Source organism: Macaca fascicularis, chromosome 3, assembly GCF_037993035.2.
Source record: "Macaca fascicularis isolate 582-1 chromosome 3, T2T-MFA8v1.1".
Classification (NCBI taxonomy): domain Eukaryota; kingdom Metazoa; phylum Chordata; class Mammalia; order Primates; family Cercopithecidae; genus Macaca; species Macaca fascicularis.
In genome coordinates, this window is record NC_088377.1 from 92,935,027 (window position 1) to 92,954,095 (window position 19,069).

At 41.6% G+C, this 19,069-nt stretch overlaps 1 protein-coding gene and 1 pseudogene across 20 annotated transcripts in view; one reads left to right on the plus strand and one right to left on the minus strand.

Annotated features, from left to right (window-relative positions):
- ELMO1 (engulfment and cell motility 1) overlaps positions 1–19,069 on the plus strand; it is a 582,820-nt gene that overhangs the window by 69,443 nt on the left and 494,308 nt on the right. The window lies entirely within an intron of this gene.
- LOC102140617 (small ribosomal subunit protein eS10-like) lies at positions 3,995–4,493 on the minus strand (annotated as a pseudogene).

The window sequence follows — 19,069 nt, forward strand, 5'->3', positions numbered from 1 at the left end:
GGTGTTTATAGTGTATTGGAATAGGAAGACACAAAATGAATAAGCATACAAATAATCATATTGTCTGTCATTCAGAAAGTCACCAGGATAGCTAAATAGTAGAATGGAGAGCTTTATTAGTAATACGGGCTTGCAAGCCAGGAAGAGGAAGTCTGTACATAGACTGAAGGTGCTCTATCTTGGAAGAGGGGAAGGACAACTTGGATTTTATGCCTTACAGGATTCATATTACACAAGAGTCATGCATATTCAGCAGGTTTGGGGGAAAAGCTGTACATATTTATGAGATGATCCAAGTACATGCACAATGGGTAAACATATATGCAACATACATCCCACGTTCACTTTGGGGCATAGTTTTAAAATTAAAATGAGTTGGAAAAGGCTCTTTACATCCAAAGGTGAACTCTAGGACACAAAGGCAGTTTGTATGCATCCTCTATAAGCTGCTGAAACTGGCCTAAGGTCTGCAGTACCTTATCCAAAAAGAGTGTTTGTGAGGGCCATCCTCTGTCCAATCAGAGTTGCAGTGGCCTGGGTTGTAAATCAGATTTAAGAGGAGTCTGATATCTCCATTTGTTACGAAGTTTAGAGCCATAGGAATTTGGAAATTTGCTATGCCAACTGGGTCCTGACACCTCAACACATAAAAAACTTTCTTTTCTTAACCTTAGAGTCCATCTTAGTTGATAAAGGGGTATCTGTTTTGATCTCTCAGATCACAAGTTATAGATTATGACCCAGTTCTATGAAGGATAACAGTAAGCTGTTATTGACAAGAATAAGTATCGAATTGGGAAGTTGGAATGGTGAGGCATGGAAGGCCTCTTTGAAAAGATGAAATTTAAAGCAAGATGGGTAGATGAGCTTCATTTTACCAGAAGAAGAGCTTCCCAGGTGGAGAATGAGGCAGTCTAGAGCCCGACCCCTTCAAGGAAGACCTTAGTAGCTGAAAAGTAATGAACAAGAAGAATGTGATGCAAGATAAAGTCCTGTTAAGATTTCTAAGAGCAATGGGGATCCACTGAAGGATTCCGAGCAGGGAAGTAATAAGATATTTTACAGTTCTCTGGAGTGTATGGAATTGGAAGTGGAAGGAAGAGCAAGTGAATGCAAAGGACCAGTTAGGAGGCTACTGCAGGAGTCCAAGCAAAAGTGACGGTGGCAGTAGAGGTGAAAGGAGAAGATAGGTTTGGAAGAGATACTCACAAGGTCAGATCTATTGGTTTTGAATATGACTGTTTAAAATAAAAAAAAAAAGATCAGGAAGGATTTTCAGATTGTTTGAACAGAGGTACCATTTTCTGAAAGGGGAAATGTTGAAGGAGAAGTAGATCATGGGGCACGGAGTCAAGAATATAGCAAATTAAAGTGCATTTACATAGAAGACCATCTGTAAATATTAGTTTTTTTTTTTTTTCATTTATACCCTGGCGGTAGGAATTTTTAAAATGACATTTGTTCCTTTCATCTCCCTCTTTTTCTGGAGGGAGATTTGTAGATTTGTGTTTATCAGAGTCCAAATTTGGTAACCCCTCTTTCTATTTTCGTATCAGTTTTCTGGACATTCTTTTGCATGCATTAGGTGGAAAGTCGGTTAATACTCATCTCCTCAGTTCTGCCTCTCTCCACAAACTTCTGTGGTTTCCCTGGTGCAGGTTTCAGATCTGCTTCAGGATACCAGGAAGAGAGAGAACGGGGAGCTTTATCTGCTCTAGATTATTGTACAGGCCACACAGTGCCCCAGCATTGGCCTTCTGAGGCTATAGCTTTTCAGTTCACTCCCAATCTCAGCTGCTGTCCCAGGGCAGAGTCTCCATCCCAGCATGCTGGGACTGTAGAAACTTCAGTGGCAGCCATGCCATCAGCTGGACCAACCTATCCATAGGGACTTCTGGATTTTGTTTCTGAACTTGGGTTGGACTTCTGACTCCTCCTCCCATCTTTGGGAATTGCCTTGGGAAGAAAACTTTTCCTCTTAGGGTTGCACGGTCTGAGGGATGGGGGCTGTGCATTAACTGTCAATAGACTAAAAGGAGAAAAAACAAGGTTGATTTCCATATACTGAAGTACTCTTTGATAAGTGCTGCACAGACAGGTACATTTATATACCAATTTAACAAATAAGAGTAGTGCTGAGCTTCACTGGGGAAGTATAGCAGGCCCTGTTGTGCTTTTTGATGCTTATGGCAACTGATTTTGTACTTCCTGGTGCCAAGGGGCCGGCTTCTCCCACGTAGCAAACACCCTTGGAGGGGGTTCAATGGTGGCTGGATTTCCCGGAGGTTCTGCTTAAATTCAGAATACTACTTTGATGGGCTGTTCGTCCCTTCAGACCCTAAATTTCCTTTCCTCTCAGAAGAATCCTGGCCCATCAGAGAGTCTAAATTGAATGCTGGGAGAAAAGGGCTCCTGGAAGTGTCTCCCATCCACATGCAAGTATATCTACCTTCTCCCCAGTGACCTGCTCTGTCTACCAAAGAGCATTGAGAGGGGTGACCCTCCTCTAGTCACAAAAAGGTGGTATTCCCCATTCTACCATCGTTGGTGGTACTGGCGCATTCCATTTACATAACTGTGTGAGGCCACTGTGTTGACTCATCCCTGAACCCGGAAGATCTGCCTCAAGTGACTTTTCACTTTGGCTACCCCGAGACACATGGCCTGGCAGCTTCACTTTCCTGAAACTAGGTAAGATATGCCACATCCTATGGATATAGATATTTTTAACTACAGATGGTCCCTGACTTCAACTTAAGATTTTTGGGGGTTCAGTGGTGCAAAAGCAATAAGCATTCAGTAGAAACCGTACTTCAAATTTTGAATTTTGATATTTTTCTAAGCTAGCAATATGAAGTATAATACTCTCCAAAACTTGCAGTCAGCCATGAGATCACACAATTTTGCCCAACTGTAGGCTAATGTAAGTGTTCTGAGCTCCTTTAAAGTAGACTAGGCTAAGCTATAATGAATGTCCTGGAGGTTAGGTATATTAAATGCATTTTTCACTTACGATCTTTTCAACTTCACAGGATATAACTCCATTGAAAGTCAAGGAGCATTGGTAATGGATAATTAAGGGATGCCGTGAGTTACCAGTTCACAGATTTCTTGCAATTTTTTAATCTCTGATAAATGAAAATGTTACACCCCAGTGGGTTCTTCTTGCCTGCTACACAGATAAAGCCAATACACTAAGATGGCAGTGTTGACATAGAGAATGAGTTTAATTATCACAAGGCAGCCGAGCAGAAGGACAGGAGACATTTCTCAAATCTGCCTCTCTGAGAGCTTGGAGGCAAGCGTTTTTGAAGGACAATTCGGTGGTCAAGAGGCTAGGGAATGAGTGCTGCTGATTGGTTGTAGATGAACTCATAGGAGTGTGGAAAACTGTCTTCATGTGCTGAGTCAGTTTCTGGGTGGGGGTTACAGTACTAATTGAATCAGCTCCTGGAGATGAGTCAGGTCCCTGAGGTGGCAGTCAGTTCACCAGAATGCAAAAAATCTGAAACATATGTCAAAGACCAATCTTAGGTTTTACAATCGTGATGTTATCTATAAAAACAATTAGAGAAGTTACAAATCTTTTAACTTCTGGCAACATGACTCCTGAGCAATAAGCAAGCTAGGGAACAATAACTGGTTATCACTTACCTATGCAGGTCTTAGCAGAATTCAGGCCCCTCCCATAGTTAGCCTTGTCTATGCCCAGGAATGAGGAAGGGCTGTTTGAAGCAAGATGGAGTCAGGTATGTCAGATTTCTTTCACTGTCATAGTTTTTTGCAAAGGTAGTTTAGCACAATGTTTAAAAACAGTGGGCACTAGATCAGGTCTGTGATCAAAGGTATAATTCTAAACGTTGCTAACTGAATTGGTTCATCGCTTCCTTCAAGGGCTGTAAGAATCAGTGTTTTTTTGTTTGTTTGTTTGTTCGTTTCTTTAAAGTTTTTTTTGGCTGTAAGTTTATTCAATGCAAAATAACCCTCTCCAGTTTTACTGAGGTGGCTGACCATGTTCACAACCAAATCCTCCTCTAAACTGGAATTCAGTTGCTGATCCAGCCCCAGCCTCCGCTTTCTTGTTGACACCAGGAGGCACAGCACTATATCTGCAGGTATCTCTGTTGGCTTCCCCTCTTGTGAGTCTTGCAGGTTCCTCAGTCTCCAGACCTTTAGGCCGAGGCCTGCCAGTCTCTGGACGGCTGCGGCATAGAGTGGCAGGCACAGTCTCCAGGGGCAGATGAAGGTAATCATGGAGATACTGGATACCCTCATTGGTAAGGTACCAGTAGAAATGCCTCCAGGCAAAACTGTTCCTTCACGCAGCCTCGGGACTTGAGAGACTGCACGGCCTTCATGACCTGAAGATTGGGCACATTCTTGTCTGCCAGCTCCCGGTGCTTACACATGTGGACATCCTTCTTGGCCACCATGACTCCCTCCTTAAAAAGGAGTTCATAAATGGCAATCTGGTTCTTCTTAGGCATCAACATCTTGGTGGCTGTAGGGTCCAGGACCGGGGCTCGAATCATACCTGACTCCATCTTGCTTTGAACCTCATGAGCTAACTGCCCTTGCTATTCCTGGGCATAGACAAGGCTAACTATGGGAGGGGCCCGAATTCTGCTAAGACCCGCATAGGTGAGTGATGACCAGCTATTGTTCCCTAGCTTGTTTACTGCTCAGGAGTCATGTTGCCAGAATCAGGTTTTTGGTTAGGAACCATTTAATATTTGTTTACTAGATTATAAAAACAGAAATATTTTCTTTTTCTTTTTTCAGTTACCAAGTGTTTAGCAAGGGAAATGTAACCTGCTACAATATGATTATGCCCTCTCTTGAGCGCTGCATTGCTTCTAGGGAGAAGAAATATTAGAATAATCACAAAGATGGAAACAAAGAGCAAAAAAATTACTTTGTAAAGTTAAGAGATTTTTTTCTTTCTTTCTTTCTTTTTTTCTTTTTTTTTTTTTTTTTGACAGAGTCTTCCTCTGTCACCCAGGCTGGAGTGGAGTGGTATGATCTAAGCTCACTGTAACCTCCACCTCCGGGGTTCAAGCAGTTCTCCACCTCAGCTTCCCAAGTAGCCGGGATTACAGTCATGCACCAGCACGTCTGGCTAATTTTTGTATTTTTAGTAGAGATGAGGTTTCACCACCTTGGCTACACTGGTCTTGAATTCCTGACCTCATGATCCACCCACCTCGGCCTCCCAAAGTACTGAGATTACAGGCGTGAGCCACTGCACCCAGCCAAGATTTTTATTTATTTATTTATTTATTTATTTATTTATTTATTTATTTATTTATTTTGAGACGGAGTCTTGCTCTGTCGCCCAGGCTGGAGTGCAGTGGTGCAATCTTGGTTCACTGCAATCTCCGCCTCCCGGGTTCAAGCGATTCTCCTGCCTCAGCTTCCCGAGTAGCTGGGACTACAGGTGCGTGCCACCACACCTGGCTAATTTTTTGTATTTTTAGTTCAGATGGAATTTCGCCGTATTAGCCAGGATGGTCTTGATCTCCTGACCTCGTGATCCACCCGCCTCGGCCTCCCAAAGTGCTGGGATTACAGGCATGAGCTACCGCGCCCGGTGCCAAGGGATTTTTTTAAACAACCAACTAATGTTCTTTTTTATCTGGCAAGCAGTAATGATGCATTGGATATAGCATATATAGGTTTTAGCAAGATTTCAAAAAAATTATTAGTTCTCGGACAACATGGAGAAATGAGAGCTGGATGCTAATATAGTTAGACATGATGGTTGCATAACAACAGCAAAGCCTCAGCCTCCCCTCTCCTTCTTTCCCTGTGGGTACTTAGGTGACCCTGAGCTAAGACTCATTGGCATACTGGTGTTAGGACCCGCATTCATTCCGATGGATCATTGTGCATCCTGTATTGTTGTTAAATATTTTAAATATGCTCTCAGGGTGTAATAAACTAGAGCTCTTGGGAAAAGCAGACGGAAGCTGGGTCACGGCCACGTTAGCTCTTTGGGAACTTTATGCATCGTGCCCACACCCTACCTCTAGTTAAAATGAGAAACAACAATAAAACAAGTAAGAAAATCCAACACTGTCCTTTTCCCCCATAATGATGACTTCAGTACATCTTTAGAAATATGAAGTAACAAATTATGTTTTATTTTCTCAATGATTGGGTGCTCCTGCTTTGCTGGTGCCTTCAACATGAGCCTTTGTTGAGTTCCGAGTAGGCCTCCCTGAGGCAGCAGGGGAAGGAGAGAACTGAGAATTAAGGATTGGTTCTGTTTAGATTTTGAGCTTCCATTGGTAGTTGTGTTGACTTAAAGTGAGTGCAAATTGTTTGCACAGCCATTAAGCATTTATGATAACGTATTGAGTTGTTTAAAAGCACTGCTAAAATTAAAAAATTAAAATAGGGCCATAAACAAATAAGTTTTGGATTTTTTTTTTTTTTTTGAGATGGAGTCTCGCTCTGTCATCCAGGCTGGAGTGCAGTGGGATGATCTCGGCTCACTGCAACCCCCACCTCCTGGGTTCAAGCTATTCTCCTGCCTCAGCCTCCAGAGTAGCTGGGATTACAGGCATGTGCCACCACACCCAGCTAATTTTTTTAAAATTATTTTTAGTAGAGACGGGGTTTCAACATGTTGGCCAGGCTGCTCTTAGACTCCCAACCTCAGGTGATCCGCCCCCCTCAAGCTCCCGAAGTGCTGGGATTACAGGCGTGAGCCACCGCACCCGGCTACCTTGTAATTCTTTTAATGGAAAAATAAAGCAAAATACTTAACAGAGAGGGATTTACTACAAAAGTGTAAATTGATTAAACTACCACTTTTGCATGTTGGATTGGTGAAATGATTTGCTTTTCACTTTAGGGTAAGTGTGCCTTTCCCAGAACCGACCTCTGCTAGCGCCGTCTGCAGTGTTACACCTGATTCCATCTCCTGCTGCATCATGAAATGCTGACTCTCAAGGCAGACAATGGACAGGATTTCAGACAGAACCATTTACCTGCCTGTGTGATGTTTCCCTGTAGGTGACACAGCATGGGTGCCACTTCTGTACTAGCTGTGGAAGTCTGGCTCTTCCCTTTAGTAGCCTTAGGATTCAGGGCTGGTTCTGGCTTCATTTACCATCATTAAGAGCCTGTTTGACTGGAAGAGATGTTATCTCATGATAATTGTTCCCTTCTGCTCCTTGCCAGGTTGGAAAAATAGATAATGATGAAAAAGTGTGCTGAGAAGTACCAATTGCCAGATCCCCTAATGTGTGAGGGATTAATCTAGAAATATAGTGGAAAATTTCCTTTAAATATGTAAACTAGACTGAAGGGACTGGCAGAAAGTAGGGTGACAGTTGTTTATGAAATTATTGCATTTTTATTAGTTTGAAATACACTTGCATATGTTTCTGTTAGCCCTGGGGAAGAGAGAAAATTTTATTAATGTAATTCAAAGTTATAAACATCACTCATTGTTAAATTGCTATAACTTAAAAATGAGATGTGTAAGTTAGGAGGGATAACAATATAAATTCCTGGAAAATTTTATTTTGACCTGCTTGACTTTGTGAACTTAGAAAATAATAATGATCATTTATTGAACATGTATTATGTACCAGGGACTCATTGCAATCATTTAATCATTACAACAACCCTGTGAGTTATAGCATTATCATTCCCATTTTACAAATGGGGAAACTGAGGCCTGTCAAGCTTAACCGACTTACCCAGAATCACCCCCCGGCTGGTTAGTGATAGATCCAGGGTTCCCTCCCAGGCCCTCTGACCTCAGAGGTTATGGTCTTCATTCTTCATATTTTAAATGCTGCAGTCACTTAACTTTTTTGGGTTAGTTTCCTTATTTTTAAAATGTGGGGGCAAGACTAGATTCTTTATAACAAATTAGAGTTTTGGAACTGTGCTATCTTTTTTTTTTAACTGAAACTGAGCAGAGGCGATGTTCATCACATACTCACTGCAAAAGGTCAAGAGAATGACTAAAGGGTAATTACCAGCAGTATTTGTAGCAATTTAAGTCATTTCAGGATTTTATCTTTGACAGTTATTAGTTATTAGTTTTAGTAACAGGGCACTGAGAGAAGGTATTTCTTAGTCTGCATCTCAGTTGCTTCCTGATTTCTCTCTGAACCAACCTCCTCCAACGCCATCATCTCCCAGGAGCTGCTAAATAATCACACTGCAAGCAAGGGCAATCGGCTGCCCTTCGCAACTCATCAAGAGAGTGACTACTAAATGCAGGGGATGAGTAAGAAGAGGGAATTCAGGCAACGAATAAGAAACAGTTCACTAATTAGGAGAACCAGGAGAGACTGCTGTTATTCTGTGCTATTCAATCTGGAAGTTACTAAACTCTACCTTAATAGAAAATGTGCACCTGACTTCTCTAGGAAAGAAAAGAAGCGTTCGTTAGCAGATTGGAGATTCCTCTACATTGCTTGGAGTTTCCAAAGACATAGCCAATTGAAATATCTATCTGTACTTTCATATTTATTACTGAAGGAACCCCCCCCATTTTGTTACCGTGCTTAAGTTTGGTGTTTCACATAAGTAAGTTTTCCAAATAAGTGAAAGCTAAAACTAAATGTTTCATAATAGATTATAATGAAATGTTAAACCTTTATTAAGTATACGATATAAGCAAATGATGCATTAGAGCATCTATGTATTGTTTAGTGAAGAATTATAAGGTGAATATCCATGTACCCATCATGCAGCCTAAGAAATATAATGCTAGCAGTACTTTTCAATCCTGGATCCCATTCTCTTCCCTAACTCAAGTAAAGATTGTCCTGAATATTTTATTAGTAATTTCTTTGTTTTATTTTGGGGTTACATAAATATTAATAATTTTTTTTGCAACTTTATAAAAGTGGAATGATTCTCTCTGAGTTTTTCAGTGGCTTGTTCAATATTAACGTTATGTTTCTGAGATTCAACTATGAGAATGTAGTTCACCCATGTAGATGTAGTTCATTTTTATTCTTCAGAGTATATTCCATTTTATGAATATGGGACAGTTAATTTTTCTCAGGAGAGATAGACATTTACTTGAGTTGTTTCCATTTTCTTGCTATTAGGAGGATATTGTGAATATTTTTGTCCATCTGTCTTAGTGTAGATGAGCAAGAGTTTTTCCAGGATGTATACCCAGGAGAGGAGAGGAGATGCTGTGTTGAAGGCTACACACACCTAAAATTTTACTGGGCAATGCCAACTTGTTTCCGAAGTAGTTGTGCCACCTTTAATTCTCACCAGGAGTACATGAAAGTTCCTGTTGCTCCACATACTTGCCAAAACCTGGGGGCTGTCAGATTATATACATTTTCTAGCCTTTTGGGTGTAAAATGGTGTCAGCATGGGGGTCTCTGCATTCCTCTGATTACTAATGAGGTTGACCATCTTTTTATAGGTTTATTGACCTTCTTGTTTTCTCATGAAATGCCTGAATATGTCTTTTGGGTTGCTTGTCCTTTTCATATCGATTCATTGGAGTTCTTTATATATTTTGTGTACTAAATCTTTGTTCATTATAGATGTTACTGTAGAGGCAGGAAGGGGGTGATCCCTTTCCTCCCCATCACAAGAGTCACAGCCCACACCTTTATAACAAAATATAGATCAACATGAGAAAAACATAACAAACTCATTAATGTACTTAAACACTGGAGCCATACAAAACATATGACAACTCAAGAAAGGACCAGATGGTTGATGCTTAAATATCCTTTTCACTGGGGAGAAGGAGGTGGAGAGCTGTAAATGAATGGGCCCAAAAAACTACACCAGTGGTTTGTAAATGATTCTCTCTGGACTCTGAATGGGACCTAAGGACAAATAGTAGCTGCAGACAAGTTACAGGAAGGTAAGGGCAGAGCTGCATTGTGAACAAAGGTCTTATTATGCAGATAACAGTCTTCCAGGTCTTCCCTTGGAATTGCCCTCAGGAGAGCAGAGGCGGAGGCTGACTGGGCATGGTGTCCTGAGCACAGAGACTTCTAGTCTCTTCTCTGGTGGTTAACGTTTCCTGGTTATTTAATGAGATTCCTAGGGAAGGGGTTTTGAGGCAATTGCATTTCTTTTAGAAGTTTTCTCAATCAGATAAGGGAACTTATTGAGAGAGCCAGTCCTGGTGCTTTGAATAGTAAGGAGGATCAGAGGGAGTAGGGGGAGGTTAGATGGAGATCTTGAGGCTGCTTCATTAGTTCAGCATGTCAAGGCACCATATTTCAGGGCATTTTCTGAGCCCCAATATTGAAGATATCTTCTTTCAATGTGTGGTTTCTATTTTTTCTTATTAAAATTTTTTGGATATATTTTTTTCTTATCAAACATTTTAATAAGCAGAAATTCTTAATTATATTGTAGATGAATTGGTCAGTCTCTTTTTTTTATGTTTTGGGCTATATATGGCTTGCTTAAGAAATCCTTCTTACCCGTTAGTTATTAGGTTATTCTTGTATCCTAAGATTTTCTGAGATGTCTGTTTTTCTTTTTCATTCAAATAGTTAACCTCTGGAATTGTTTTGTTTAATGTACATTGTAAAGTAGAGGCTGATTTCATTTTGCCCCCTACATTGTCCCAATGCCACTTATTAAATACAGGTTGAGTATCCCTAATCTGAAAATCCAAAATCTGAAATGCTTCAAGATGCAAAGCTTTTTGAGTGCTGACATGACACTCAAAGGAAATATTCATGGAAGCATTTTAAATTTCAGATTTTTGGATTAGGGATGTTCAGCCAGCAGGTATAATGCAAATACTACAACACCTGAAAGAATCTGGAATCTGAAACACTTCTGGTCCCAAGTGTTTCAGATAAGGGATTTTCATCCCTCCTGTCTCCCCCAGTCACTGGTCTGCGCTGTCACTTTTGGCACATATCAAGCTTCCATATGGGTGAAAGTCCTTCTCGAGGCTATAAATGTTACATAACTTTGTTGACAGTTTTATAATATTGGGCTCTCTTAGTCTTAAACTTTGTATGTTTATCCATTTATTTTGGTGTTCTTTAATATTTTTCAATAACTTTTATTGCTTTATACAGAAATATCTTGTAAAATTTTGTTTCATATATTCCTAAGTGTTGCTGCAGCCGCCAAGAGGGAAAGCTTCTCCCCTTCATCTCCTGAAGGTTTGCTGAAAATACACTGACAAAAGGCCAATGAAAAGGAGAGAAAGGCATACAATGTATTTAATGTGCACAATGCAGGAAATCACATGAGAATGATTTACCAATAGCCCAGTATAGTCCAGATGCTTATATACCCTTCCATTTATGGGAGAGAGGAGATAGAGAATGGGCAAGTAAGTAATAAGTTCCCCTGAGCTCTGAGGGAGGTGTCAGGAAGGTGAGGGATGGAACTTCACTGTGAGCAAAGGTCATCTTATGCAGATAAAGCCTCCCAGGTAATCTATGAGAGCTGCCCTTAGGAGAATAGATGAAAAGCCTGTCCGGATGTGGTGATGACTTACAGTCTCTTCTCTTCTTTTCCTGGGTGGTTGATCTTTTTGGGCTATTTGATGAGATTCCTAAGGAGTGGGGTCTTAAGAAATTCCAAAGAGAGTCCCTCCCGGTGCTTTGGGAAAGAAGATCAGAGACAGGGAGGTGGAAGCAGGTCAGAGAGAAACCTTGGTTCTGAGGCTTATTTCTGAGGCTTTTCACTTTTCAAAGCACTTAGCATGCCAACGCTCTGTATTGTGAAGCATCATTTTCTGCACTCCAACACTATCTTCTTGTTTTATTATCATGAAATGTATATTTAAGAAATAGTTCTTTCTGATGCTTTGTTCCTGGTGTATAGAATTGCTAGTCACTTTAATATATTGATTTATACTCAGAAACCTTGATAAAGCCTTATTCATCCTAATAGTTTCTGATAGACAATAATATTATCTGAATAATGAAAAATTTGCCACTCCCATTCTTACAATGTTTAGAATGAGATCTCCAGTACAATATCGAGTAGAGGTAGTGATATTTGACTTCCTCGCCTTGTTTTTGATTTTAAAGGAAAAGCTTGATGGCTCACAGTTGAGCATGATGATTGCTATAGAGTTTCTGTAGACATACTTTAGGAAGGAAGCTTTCTGCCATTCCTAATTTGCCTACTTTCCTAAGATGCTTTAAAAAATTATGATTGACTAGTATATTGGTCCTGTTTGACGGTAGCAGAAAGGAGTTACATTTATTATCCATGATTTTTTTTTTTTTTTTTGAGACGGAGTCTCGCTCTGTCGCCCAGGCTGGAGTGCAGTGGCCAGATCTCAGCTCACTGCAAGCTCCGCCTCCTGGGTTTATGCTATTCTCCTGCCTCAGCCTCCCAAGTAGCTGGGACTACAGGCACCCGCCACCTCGCCCGGCTAGTTTTTTGTGTTTTTTAGTAGAGACGGGGTTTCACTGTGTTAGCCAGGATGGTCTCGATCTCCTGACCTCCTGATCCGCCCGTCTCGGCCTCCCAAAGTGCTGGGATTATAGGCTTGAGCCACCGTGCCCGGCCCATGATTGTTTTTGATGTCTGCAGTGGAAATTAGTGAGGAGGGAAAGATAGGAGGAGGTAATATATGCTTGCTATATACTTATTTTCTGATTGCTTTATATGCTATAAAATAATTTCATACAAATTACCTCATTTGGGTTATTGTTTCCAGTGTCTTTTGTTTGTTTGTTTGTTTCTCATAGGGACTTAGAGCATTCTGATTCCATAACTGTGGCTGGTCTTAGGCCCACCAGTTTTTCCTGCTACACATTGGTGATATTCAATTTGCACTATGCTTAACTAACCTATTCTTTCTTCCTTAGTCTTCTGTAGTCTTCCATGTCACACACGTAGCGAGTTGCACCTGTAGCCTGTTATTTTTCACTGTACTCCCGAAGAATTTTCTTAAAGTGTCTAAGAAATCAGTGGTATCCTTCCAATCTGATCCTTTTCTTCCTTCATTCACTTATTCACTCGCCAGATATTCATTGATAGCATACTATGTGACCACAGGTAAAATGATGAAGAAAATATCCCTGCCCTCATAGAGTTGACTCTCCAGAGTGGAATCAGGACAATAAACACATAGGCCAGTGTGTAGCATTGCAAGGTAGTGATGCGGTGAGTGAAGGAGTGAGTGGGAGAGAGAAAGAGAGGGAGGGATGACTGGGAATGTGTGTGTGCCCATTTTACTGGCATTAGGTTACCTAGGAAAGGCTTCCCTGAGGAGATGACCTTTGGTCTGAGCCCCAAATACAGTGAGCAAGTCAGCTGCGGGAAGTTCAGGAACAGCAGATGAATGACAGTGTGGTGAGTCTGGGGAACTTGAAGGAGTCAGGTGTGGTCACAAGAGAACAAGTCAGGAGAAACTGGTAGGGGACAGAGAAAGAGACAGAGGCCAGGAAATGCTGGACTTGCAAGATCCTCATTAGAGAGATTTTGCTTTTATTGATATGATGAAACTATGTAAGTATATTTTAGAGGCACGTAATATTTTTGTTTACTTTCTCAAAGAATTCATCAGTCTGTTATCTGATTTCTGGGAATAACAATGCATCCTGGTCTTCACTCTTGTCTCAGAATCTCCAAACTCAGTGATTGATGGGAAGAAGCTTCTTGTTAATGTTCTTGAAATGAATACAGAATCTCTCTTTCTCCCTTAGAGGAGTTTGGAGAATGCTATTGCTGAAGTTGGCCTGGCTCACTGCACCACGTGGGGAGGTGATGCTACCAGGGGGAGATTACAGAGGAATAAGCCAGCATTGAGTTTCCTCTGTGGTAGAGCCTCATTGTGTGAGGACGGGAGATTCTCAGTCTGACTTCCTTCTCCAGGTAGAAACATCTAACTTAACCAAGTGTAAATGATTCATGTGTGACTCTAGAACTTTGTCTTGCTTGTGCTCCTGTTCTAAACTCTAGGTGTTGGGAGATTGGAATGGATCTCATTTTGAACTGGATCTTAACTTCTTTGCTTCAATCCCCTGTTGATAAAATGAGATTATAGAGCAGTATTTGCTGACCTTCCTCACAAAGACCCTATGTGTGATCAAGTGATTTAGATGTTGAAAGGGTGGTTTGTTTTCTTAATATATGAGAAATAGTTAATGCTACAGTCTGATATAAAATGATTATTAATAATAATTTTTATTTTTATTGTATGTAATGTAATTTAACTCTGAAGAAAAAAAAATGCTGGATATTCTTTTGAGACCACCGAAAGGATATGACAATAGTTTCTTCCTTTGTCTTGTAGAAGAATACATGCTATAGAAATCAAGGAGTAAAAATCAGGGCATTCTTTCTGAATTTTCTTTCTCATCTTTTAGCCCCTTTGAATATGATGTGATTTTAGAAACAACTTAGAATTTAGAAATAACTTCTAGGTCATTTTAATAAACTTGGGAACCTCGTTGGTGGAGAGGTCCCTGTAAGTGGTGAATGGAAGTGAAATCTTATCTTGGGCATTCATCTATCAGATATTTTCTTATCAATGTAGTGGCTGTACTCTCTAGTAGGTTCTACAATTCATATTAGCCATTTTACATTTTCATACCTGTGAAGCTTAAAAACACTGCACACATTTGATACTACGACAATACAGGAGGGAGAATGCCGCTTATGGTAATACTTTACTATGTCTCTGCCTTGAAAAAGTAAGTAGTGAGTTGGAAAAATTGTTTAAGTGACTGAGAGAAAGGAACCTACTATTCAGGAAAGAAGAATTTTCAGATTGTCTGCATTGATTAATGCATTGGTTAGTTCTTCAACTCCCCACTTTACCTCAGAAGCCACATTTTTTCCTGTGTTGTTTTCACCCTGGGTTTGAGCTTCTATGATGGCTGAAATCAAAGTTTTGGTCATAAGAAAGAATGACTGAGATGAGTAGTTGGTATTTGAGAGCTGGTGCTTCGCCTATGCTGGGTAGAAGAAGACTTCTTTTCTGCTTTTTCCAGCTGGAGAGCTTCCTCAGGTCCACTGTTGAGCAGGTGTTCTGCTGCCCGTTCTGTCCTGCAGTGACTTTGGTGTTGGTCCACACCAACCAGAGGGAGCTTGGGTACAGGGTTGACTCTGTGGAGCTCGGAAGCTCCTGGGTCCACTCTTATCTTGGCCATCCTTCAGTAGGATCCCCTGCAGCCGGCTGGGGAATTGATCAGTGCTCAGCAAAACAACCTCTTTTATTTTCCGGTGTCCTTTTGAAAGACCCTTCACTCTGAAGTTTCACAGCCTTTGATTACTGCAAGAGTTTAGGATCACATCATAGAATTTAAAACACAAAGTGGAAAGGTGGCCTGGTGTTAGAAGTTATTTCCGTAAGAGGGGACGGCTGTGTTTTCCATTTGGTGGGAACGGACAGGAAAACTGCCGTTGTGTTCCCATTCTCGGCAGGCTCGGATGGAAATGTGTCGGGATGAGGAACTTTCTGTTTGATAAAAGCTAAAAAGCCCACTCACATTTCTAACCTTTCAAGTTATGACAGTCATTCACGACTGTCAAATATAATGGCATTTTGGACATCATCCAGGAATCGTTAACAGCTTCCAAGTGCCTTGACACAAAGAGTTTATGAAAACATTCTGAGCTTTGTTAAGAAGATGCTTCTGACCCACCTTCAATAGGATTCGCTTTTTGTGTTATCTTTCTATCAATGGTGATAGAAAAGCCAATATCCTTAGCTGTCTGGCGCCTGAAAAACAGGATGTGTCCACAAAAGCACTCGAGTTCGCTCTCCTTCTCAAGCAAAATTTGCCAAATTTTAAGATGGTGAAATGAGAAGAAGAAGAAATTTGGTTTTGAGTTGAATTTTTCCCTATCTTAATTACAGAAGGTAAATATTCTGAAAAAAAAAAATTAAGCCAGAATTAAAGCATTAAAGTATGCCTTCTAGAACCTACAACTCATTTTCCTATGTGTTAAAGGTTTTGAAAACAAGTGAAGAAGTCTCTTTCTCCCATTGGATAAACATTTAGGTATTTAGGTGAAAGCAAAAATGATCAAGTGTGAATCTCTCTCTTTTTTTTTTTTTTTTTGAGACGGAGTCTCACGCTGTCACCCAGGCTGGAGTGCAGTGGTGCTATCTCGGCTCACTGCAAGCTCCGCCTCCTGGGTTCCCGCCATTCTCCTGCCTCAGCCTCCTGAGTAGCTAGGACTACAGGCGCCCGCCACCGTGCCCGGCTAATTTTTTGTATTTTTAGTAGAGACGGGGTTTCACTGTGGTCTCGATCTCCTGACCTTGTGATCCGCCCGCCTCGGCCTCCCAAAGTGCTGGGATTACAGGCTTGAGCCACCGCGCCCGGCCGTGAATCTCTCTTTAGGAGATCTCTAGTTTAAGAATAAATATGTTTCAATATTGTTGCTTGTTGTCTGAAACTGGGAACAATTTTAGTCGTAGATTTAACATCATATTTGGCAGAATACATATTTGGCAGAATACACTCAACCATGAGAGGGTCCCCTGTGTCTCTCTGGAGTCTCATTTTATATTAATAAAGGCATAGATGAAAACTGCTTGTAGTCTTTGGTTCTGAGGGAAACCCTGATGGAGGATTGAAGTTTGGCCTGCTGAGAGCATATCAGCCTTTGCCCCTATATTGACCCAGGGATGGGGTATGGTGGGGGGGTATTGTCTGACTTCTGTGGGGAGAGGACTCCTTTATATCAGAGAGGCCTAAGGACCTGGTAGAGTGTTAGTCAGAATTGAATGGAGAGAGGGATTCCAGAGGGATTTGCATTAGTCAAATGAAGAAGCATGGGTGAGAGTGGGTGGTGGTGGCTGTGGGGGGTTAGAGTCCTTCTAGGCCTAGGGTGTGATTTTCTACTGAACCCTTCCCTGACTTCTTCGGTTTTTCTGGTGACTTGGTTTAATTTCTGTCCCCTGATTCTGAAGCCCTGGAGGTGTCTTCCTTCTCTTTCAACTCCTACCAATGTTTAGATCTTATGGTCACGTGATTTCTGAGAATTTAACTTCATAGCTCATCCTCTTGTCTTCTGACTCAAAGACAAGCACATTCAAGATTTATTTTCCCCCTTCTAGCAAAAAATGAAAGGGGAGAAGTGAAAGAAGGTAGGTGAGCTTTAGAGTGATTTCAAGTAGCTGGGGGTAGAAAGGAAAAATGGAGAGGAAGAGAGACTACCTTTCATGGTAGGAGCTTGGCATGTTTGGGCAACTGAGAGAGGGCTGGAGCCACTGACGTGGGATGGGGATAGGAGAGAGGAATGGGGTGAGGGAGAGAGAGATGGATGGATGCCCAGGATGAGGTCAGGACAGATGGGCCCTGGTTAGATCACACAGGCCTTTGTGGGCCATGTTAAAGACTTTGGATTTGAGCTTGAGAGCAGTGGGGAGCCATTGAAGGGATTTAAACAGAGGAGGTGTTTGAAAGTCTTTGTGATTTCGACTTTGGAGGCTATGTGGAGAATAGATCTAAGGGCTCTTGCAAGAGCCCAGGTGGGAAATGTTAGTTTGGCCTAGGGAATGTTTGTGAGGGTTGAGTTGGTGGTAGACTGGACATGGAGGGGAGGGAGAAGGAGTGTGAAGAAGGACTCCTTGGTCTGGCACAAGCACCTGAAGTTGTCAGAGGGCCCTGAAGTCCTCAGAGGAGGCTAGTTCATGCTGTGGCAACAGCGGCTTCAACATTTCAGGCCACGGCAACAGAGTTTGCAGTCTTGCAAAATCTGCTATAAGTCCAAGTGACCCTCCAGAGCAGCTGTCCTCAAACTCAGTGGTCTAGTCTGCCTCCATATCAGTTCAGGTTCTACCAAATTCACTGTGGCAAGGGAAGAGAGAACCTGGCTCTCCAGTGCCTCTGTCACTTCCACTCACATGTCTTTAGCCACAAGAGTCATGTATATGGCTGTGACCTTATCCTGCCAGAGGGCTAGAAGTGCAGTTCCCTAGAGTGCTCAGAAGTGGGGAAGCAGGAAATCTGGTGTAAAGGTGTACCACAAAGCCATTTTCTAATGTGAGGAATCTGAAGGAAAAATAGCTTCTGGAGGAAAGAGTTCAGTTTTTGATATGTTAAATTTGAGATGCTTGTGAGATACCCAAGTAGCTATGTCAAGTAGGCAGTTGGCTATTTGCGGGAGGGAGAGAGGGAGGAAGGCAGGCAGGCAGGCAGGCAGGCAGGCAGGCAGGAAGGAAGGAAGGAAGGAAGGAAGGAAGGAAGGAAGGAAGGAAGGACGGAAGGAAGGTAGGTAGGTTGGTTGGCTTGGGTTCAGGATATACGTTTAAAATGTATCTGTGGTATTGGATGAGACTACCTAGAGACAATGTCTGAAGAAAGACAAGGACTCAAAAATGAGCCCTGTATTAGTTAGTCTAGGCTAAACTCTGCCGTGGATCCAAGCAATCTTAAAAGTCCTAGTGGCTTATCACAGGCTTTACCCATGCCAGATGTCCACTGGGGCAGAGTGGGAGGCCCCATCATATTATAACTGTACCATCTGAGCAGAAACTTTGTGTTTTGTTTTCAATGTCTTATGCCCAATACCTGGAAGCATACCTGGCAGGAGGTAGTACCTGGCAATACCTGGCACAAGGATGTCATGGAGAAATTATATATATATATATCATATACATTTTTATTGAGGTACAATAAAATCAATTTTCATTTAGTGATTTTGACCAATGTATGTAGTCATGTAACCATCACAACACAGTCAAAAAACAGACCATTTTAAAGCTTTATTTTATTTTTTATTTTCTTCATGCTACCTTGTATAAGAGAAATAGACCAGTTTCATCACCCTAAAAAGTTCCCTTGTGCCCCCTTGCAGACTCTGCTCCCACCTCACCCCTGGCAACCACTGATAGGCTTTCTTTTTGTGTGTGTGACTGGATCTCTGTCTCCCAGGCTGGAGTGTGGTGGTGCAACCTCTGCTCACTGCAACCTCCACCTCCTGGGCTCAAGAGGTCCTCCCACCTCAGCCTCCCAAGTAGGTGGGACTTACAGGTGTGTGCTACCATGCCTGGCTAATTTTTTTTGTATTTTTTATAAAGACAGGGTTTCTCCATGTTGCCCAGGCTGGTTTTGAACTCCTGAGTTCAAGCCATCCGCCGGCCTTGGCCTCCCAAAGTGCTGGAATTACA